Below are 8,105 nucleotides of genomic sequence, written 5' to 3'. Positions count from 1 at the left end.
ACGTGCCTTTTTTCCAACAAAACCTAGTCGTGTCTATGGAAATCCTCTAACGCCCGATAATTATGCTGAATATTTCCAACGATAATTGCTTGATTTGCACAATGTGTGTTGATGTTTTCATAATGGTTGCTCTCCGGGCATAAATTACACGAGTTCCAAAAAGGGGGAAAGGATAGCTCTTCCCTGTGGCAGGCATGTGGTGCCCAAATGTTGCATGCAGCCCCGAAGTCGAGTGGCAGATTGATAAGAATTATGGCAGGGAGTGCGTTCCAGAGGGGTAAGAATTAACACATTTGCGTTCGATCAGGATAATGATGATGCTGGGGTGCTTAGCTAACCCAAAGCCTGAAATCAGGATTCAGGATCAGGGTGGTTTTTTTTCCTCTGCAGTTCCACTTTCAATGGGGTGTGCCAAAAACAGTGGCAGCTGCTGTTGCGCAGTTTTCGGAAAACCCATTTTCCCCTCGACGCATGCGTCAATCTAGATTTATGTTTCGGGATGCACTTTAATAATTTTCCACTCGCCATCGACTACCCATTTTATGTCCCGCATTGCCCTAAAAATGTCTATGCAGTTTGCTTTCATTTCTCAGTGCATCAAGTACGAAAAACATTGACCCTGTCAGTTTTGAAGCACTTGCAATTATTTTAGTTTTAGAAACTTTACGAGAGACCGATCCTTATCCCAACTACATTATGAGGGTGTAGTGTCCTGAGGATGTGTGTCAGCTGGACAGTTTTGGACAGAATTCAATGAGCCAGCTCCAGTTCGATTTGTCGACCATTTCCGGTACATAAATTGGCCTGGCCCTGTCCAGTAATGTTTGTCAAGGAGATTAGAGTTTTAATGGGTAGGAATAATTTAGAAAAAGTAATGAGTAGGGTCTTCTGTTTGAGTTCTTTTGAGAAATGAACGATCACTAATTCTAAAACATTGAATCCTTTCCAACCACTAAACCCATTTAATCAGTAATTAGCGTAAGTTGACAAATCAAAGTAAAGCTCTACGAGTGATTGCTTTTTAAATTGCCTAAGCCCTCATCACACTAGTCCCTCTGATTCCCCGACTAAAGCTCTAGAGGATTTTAGAAAAAAAGTGGCAAGACCTAAGCTTACTTAATGTGACCACTTGGATCGGTGTCGACTAGAGAGTAGCCTACTTAGTTGAGTAGGGGGTCTTGGGGCTTGGACTACCGACAGTAATAGGAGTTACAGACTACCCTATAATCGGCTTAGAGCTATAAATTTTTCATGTCTGCATTCTCTGCTCCCTGTCGTACAAAATGGCCAACAAAGTGCAGCGGTTTCACCATTCCCCTATCCTATTTATTTTGGTTTCCTTCTCTTTTCAACAATTTACCACAATGATTAATCACCCAAACGGAGGCGTATTCCCTACCCTCCTGCTGGTAATATAATATTTGTCATAGTTCATAATTTAGATATTTTTTTTTTGTGTCCTGAGGGGTGGAACAAAGCAAAGCATAAAAAACAGAATAAGCTGAAAATTTTGCAGTCTGGTAAAAAACATCAACTGCATATGTTGCACACAGTTCAAGTGCAGTCGAGTGGTGGCATTACGGGGTGGCAACTAGCAGGGAAGTGTCCGAGGTCGGGGCTTTCGGGCTTGTTTGCCCACCATTTGTGTACAGCCGGGGGGTGACCATGATGATATGTCCGGGTCTATTTGCTCAGTATCACCATCGATGCATCGAAGTATTTGTTTAACTTGAGGGTTGTTGCAATGCGAAACTGTCGTCCTTTTGAACTTGCAGCTCTGTTTAGTGAGGTGTTTCCCGGATGAATGTGGTTTAGTCAACGGGGTGATATAATCAAGGTAACCAAATAGTTGACAGAAGGATAAGTAGGTTCGAATTAAAAGGGTGTCAAGTATGGAAAAGTTTGTTTAAGATCTGAATACTCGAGGGCTTAAAAAAGTGGTTGATAAGTTTAATTAAAATTTAACAAGATTATTATTTGCTTATGGATTACTTTTTAACTTTTATAACCTTTGATAGGAATTATCTGTTTGAATAGATGAGCAAATCAAAGGCTTTCTATGGAGGCTTCTAAAGGATCAGTACTCCAATGCCACCTGAATTGCTTTACACCTTTTCCCAAAGAAGAATAGCAGTTATTACACCTGGAGTTGGGCAACTTGGCCAATAACAAGCCACACACAGACAATTTTGATGAACAAAGGTGAGGAAAATTAGCCTGGTTGGAATAAAAGGTGGCCAGCATCCAATAATTTATTAGCCAGCATCGAATAATGGATGCTGGATGACGACTGCAAAACTGCAGACTGCCAACAGCAGACGTCGATCCAAAGGACCTTCAGATTGCCCAGATAAACGGACATGCAAAGGGATGCGGGTCGCAGGATCAGATGCCAAACAAACGGACAAAGAGCTAGTGTTTAGAGTAAACACAAAGGCGACCATAATATAATCATAATTGCATTTTTACAACAGACCGGGGACCGAACGAGAATGTGCCGGATTCCCTAGCAGTATTGACAGTTCACACCAAGGACATGGGAGTCCTAAGCACCCAGCACAAAAAAAATACAAAATGAAAAAGAAAAACACATAGAGCCAAGGCAAAATTAAATTTTTATCTAATACAAACTCACAGCAGGCACTCTCGTCCCTTTTTGCCTTATTGTCCCTCTTTTCGCAACGGCTCAAGGACATTCCAGGAAACATACGCTGTCAGTTTTCACACCAATTCCCGATGGGATGCAGAAGTCCTTGGTTGCGAACATTAATTTAACTTGTCCCGGGACAGCAAGGACACGCACTCAGCTGGTAAAGTGCAATTAATGTCAAACAATGGCGACTTTGGCCAGCCATGAGCCCACACACGCGAACGTCCAAGGATAACACAAGGATAGCACAGACCATTAAGCCAAGGATCGAGGGCCCAAGTCCAAGGACTGCATAATTAGCCAACTGGGCTCTCCGGATGGGTTACGTCCTTCGGAAGCAAGTCAAGGTCTAATTGCACAATGCCGGTCACTCTTGGCCTTGAGTCATAATTAAGGTCCTGCAGGATAATGGGTTTTCGCTGCTTGACTTGCTCGCGTTTTTCGCCCAACACGCGCCGCGCATGCCCAGAGCGAGCCAGGAAAGGCGATGGCACGGCGTGTGCTGATAATAAAAATATTTACGAACCAAGGTCAGCCTTAGAAGGTCCTTGAACAGGTCCTTGGATGCCAGAGTTCTTAATGACAGTCCAGTAAGTATAAATTGAGTCATGATGGGTTTTTACGAAAAGGTTAAAAGCCTGCGGAGTTCTAAGATCCATTAAAAAGTATCTTTAAGATAAACATATTCATTGAGTGACATTTGAAGGACGTTTCGGGGAGGTGATGCTGAGTGAGTATATTTTTATTGCCAAATCTTATAATGTCCTCACCCACGTGTTGTTAACTGTTTCAAAGGAATCTATTTTATGATATTAGTGTCTTTTATTGATGGGGTTTTCTTACAGTTTTTCCCAGGGTTGTATACTTTCCTAGTTTGTTAATAAACTCCTTTAATATAAATAGCTGAAAAATTAAGTTAATATTAGGTTTCATATTTTCTTAAAGCTCTAAGTTCTTAACAACAACAATCTACAGTATAAACAACATATCATATGGTTTTTAGCTTAAATATTCCTTCAATAAAAACCCACAAGCACTCCCGAGAACTCCCCAATTAATTCTTTAATGGAATATCTTAAATTCCCAAAACTGTTAAAAGGAACCTTTGTCAATTAGCATGTTTTAAGCCCAATTCCGGAGTCATGAAGTGCATCTTTCGATGCCGCCCACGAAGGCTCAGGGGCGACGGCTACCCACCCGGGCATCTTCAAAGCCAAACTGGAGGCTGGAAGTGCACTTATGTCAGTGCTGCATTAAATAACTAAATCAAGCTCAAACACAGGCCCACCGAGGATTGTCTCTTCACCGAAGATTCCGTAAATGTGGTGGCTAAGAAGATTTTGGAGGGAGGAGGAGGGAGTTTGGGCGACAAACATGCAGTGGCGGTTGAGATGGTTGCGGTTGGCGGTGGCGATGGTCGGTGGCTGTCCAAAGTGGATGCCAAATAACCATAATGGTGTTTATCCACAAGTTCATTTCGCTGTTTAAACATGCCTCCGAATTCAGCCCCGGACACAATAAACAAGCCAACTGGATGCGAGATGCCATCGGCGCGGCGCCCCAAACATTTTCGGAGTGTGTGTGTTTTTTATTCCATTTGCGCTCTGGACCCTCTTGGGCATAGACGACGATGGATCCGATGGATGGCTGGATGGATAGACGGACTGGATGGAGAACAGCCCGGGGACAGGGGTGAGGCCGAAGAGAAGAAGGAGGCGGCTGTGTGGATGCCACTCCAAAAAGCGGTAGCCACTCACGAGTATCGGCCATCGAAGTGCATTGCGCTGTTATTTTAACGATTATGTTGATGAGCCGCGATGGCAACGCGGGCGATGATCCATCAGAGTTCTGGACATGGAAATGCAATTTGTGTAATTTATGCCGATGCTCAGCGAACGCAACCCGATACCTGTATCTTGTATCTTTGTGTGTGCCTCCGATTAGCCAAGCGATCCGCCAGATACAAAAAGAAAACAAAACAAAAAAAGTTCAGACATCCACTTGTCTTCCTCCGATCTCAGTTTTGTTTTGATTTATGATTTCAACGAAACAACGAAATTAAAAGCCATTTGGGTTTTAGAGTTTTGGGACTGACCTGCAGCAAATGTTGTCATCAAAGAAAAAATGGTCTGGTCTGAGATGGTCTGGTCTGGACTGCCATCATCAATTAATAAAATTCCTCTAATTCCTCTCTTTTAGGAGTTCTATGTCTGACTTGCCCATTCAGCAGGCACATCAATCAGCTTATCATATCACTCAGACTGAGTAGACAGTTTAAATGTCAATTAGAGGATGGGATAGACTCGCTCTGGATCATTAAATATAAATTATGAGGGTCTTGAACTGGTCAGAAGCTGCAAAGAAGTTGGTAATACGGTAAGACGGTAGCCAGAAGCCCTAAAGGCTCGGACAACTTTTGGAGAAATCGCTGAGGGAATCAATCAGAATTATGGTAACCAGTCAGATCACCTGTAGAGAAATCTATACTTTCAGTTAAAAAAAAAAATATTTATAACAATAGAAGTTGGAATTTTTTTTTATTTGAGAATATATCAATACTTGATGAGCTCTTTAAAAAATAATATACATTTTTTGTTAGAGCCTCAATGCAAACCCAACAACCTCGACCCTTTGAATCGCCGAGTTTACGATTTTGGCAATATTTTTGCTTTATGAGAGCATCAGGGATATATGTATGTATGGCAGGAGTAGCCGGAGCAGGAAGGACACATCGCAACCTTCGCCGGAGTTGTGTTGACTCGGCGACAAATCGTTGCCAAAAAGCAAATCACGGCACTAAAATCTCAACTGGAGGGGAGAGTGCAGGCAATAGCAATTCATTGACGTTAATAAATGACCGGAAGGACATTGTATGGCATAGCCTGGCGTGGCAATAAACAAACAAAGGCAACAGAAAACGAGGACCTGTTCGGTTCGGTTCTGTTCTCTACTCACTGGCCACTGTCCTGCCCGAGAGTCTGGCTTGGTGTCCTGGACCAGGTCCTGTTGCATTTTTCGCCAACCGGAAGTTTACTGCAGCGTCCGGCACCCTTTATTTTTTTGACTTCAGACTTTTCGTTTTTGTTTGTCCTTTAACGATGCTGGAATTTCATTTCTTGGGGTATTTTTCTCAGGAGCCATCGCAGCTGCTTTGGGTGTGGGAACTGAAAGTATCCTTTTGGCCAGAATCAATCGCAGCTAGTCGGAAGTACTTGCGCACTTTGCACAGGATCTTGTATGGAATGATTAATTGCCTTTTAAGGAAAGGATGTTAAAAAAGGGATTGGATATGGTAAGTACTTGAATGTCTAAAATGATGTTTAAAATATTTGGTTTAAAGATGGTTCTTGTTTATTTTAACTATCAACTCTAAGCCAGTTCCTTTAATGTTTATTGATTTTTCTTTTAAGACATGTATCTCTTAACTATGTTTAAACCAATTTTAAACATATAAGCCACTTCCTTTCACATCCTTTAAGCTAATTTATAATTCAATGCGCACATGCTTGTCAAGCCAATCCAGTTTGCATCAAGTCGCTGAAGAAACTCTATAAATTCCGTTTGACCAATTTCAAGCCCCACCATGTCGACCATCTGTAATGGGTGGTATTGGAGGGGCAGCACATCCTGTTAATGGCTACAAACTACGTAATAATAATTGTCAATTGCCAACACGTACGATGATTACACATGTTCCAAAACGGCCAGCTGGCCGAGCATCCTGGATGGCATTCTGGCTGGCAGCTTGGCTCCCTGGCTCTTTGGCTCTCTGGCTGGCTGGTTTCGTTGTCTCGACTGCAAACTGTTGGCCATTGGAGATGCCATTTAATGTAATATGGGTAATATGTGAGACAGGCCCCTAAGTAGCCTTAAAGCGGGGGATAACACAGGGCATTACAGGACAAGGCGACACAAACACAGCCGACACACACAACTGAGTCGGTAGGAGTTTCCTGCTCCTGCCCGGTAATCCCCAATTAAATTTTATTCTAAAGCAATTTGCCAAAATAGTTTTCCTTTTGGGCTGGAAGATAAGCAAACAGTTACCGGATCCCTATTCAATAATTTTCGTTGTGGGTTATTGTAAAAATTGTCAAAGACTGGAAGCGCTGGCCTGTAAATAGCCTCGTAAACATGAGGATTAGCCGGCCGGAGTTTGGCTTTTGTATTCCACCGCCTTGAGTCCTGGCCAAAAGTGTCACTCACTCGAAAGACAAATATTGCCTTTCGGCCGAAAGGAGCGGATATGTCGCAAGATTTGCCAATGGCACAACAATACCGGCATATCCTTGCCCCGGAATCCTTATGTGTCACTCACAATTGTATGCATGACATTGATGGTCCATCGACCAAGGCTCCGACCAAGAAATCCAATTGCCCAGCTGCCTGGCCTCCGAGGTAAATACAAAATATATGTGAAACAAATGCACAATGTCGGAGTGACTTTGCTTTTACATCGGCAGCGTCGGAAGTGTATGTCGTCGCCGTCGTCCGTCCCCCGGAGATATGTATGGTTGCTGAAAAATTGTCATGAAATTGGCCAACAATGAGCAACGAATGTCCTGTCATTCCACGAATCGAATTGTATTCCTTGGGTCTTTGCTCTTCGATCGGGATTCGATTTCCATCCACAGGTAGTCAACGGGTGTTCGGTTTATTCATCTCATCTCATCCGGTAGCATTGTGTCACGGGTCTAAAGAGCGTATCTAATGCTTTGCGGAAGATTCTTGTGGTATTTGATGGAGGACAGGACGACACAGGAAGTTGGCCGAAACGGATTGTAAGGAAGTTGCATTGAATGCAACCGATACTACGTACAAGCCCCCAAGAAAAGAAAGAATTTGTTTCGGTTTTTGATTTATGGTTATGGGAAGACAGCTTTTGTTTGTCATTTCTTTTTTATTACATAACATACAATGAATTGTAAGAATTTCATACTTAAATGGATACTTTTTAAAATGATATTTAAGCATCTTTAAAATCTCTTCCAAGAAATGCCTTTGCAATTACCTAAAATAAACGCAACTCCCATAAACTCGATGATAGGCTTCCAGATAATTTAAGATTTAATTAAAAACAGATTAAAACTAACCACAATCTTCTGGAAACTTATCTAAACCCTCTAAATGCGGACCACTTAACAACTTGGCCATCATTTTCTGGGGAGATCCCCAATTGACAGCCACTCGTCAAAATGGGCAAAATTGTAACAATGAAATAAAAAATCACTGCAATTATGTGGAACAATTTTTTCAAAGCGAAACAATCAAGTGCCCTGGATCTTGAAGAAAAAAAAAAGAAAAACCTCTCTGTGGAGTAATATTCCGCCTTAATTAATACATTTCTCGGGACGGGGGAAAGAAACGTGGACCAGACCGGCCAAGAAGAGAATGTATCACAAAGACGATGATGCGATGATGACTAGGCGACAGGTAAGCGGGAGATCTCCAGAGT

This window comes from Drosophila ananassae, chromosome 2R, assembly GCF_017639315.1.
Source record: "Drosophila ananassae strain 14024-0371.13 chromosome 2R, ASM1763931v2, whole genome shotgun sequence".
Taxonomy (NCBI): domain Eukaryota; kingdom Metazoa; phylum Arthropoda; class Insecta; order Diptera; family Drosophilidae; genus Drosophila; species Drosophila ananassae.
This window is presented reverse-complemented; position numbering follows the sequence as displayed.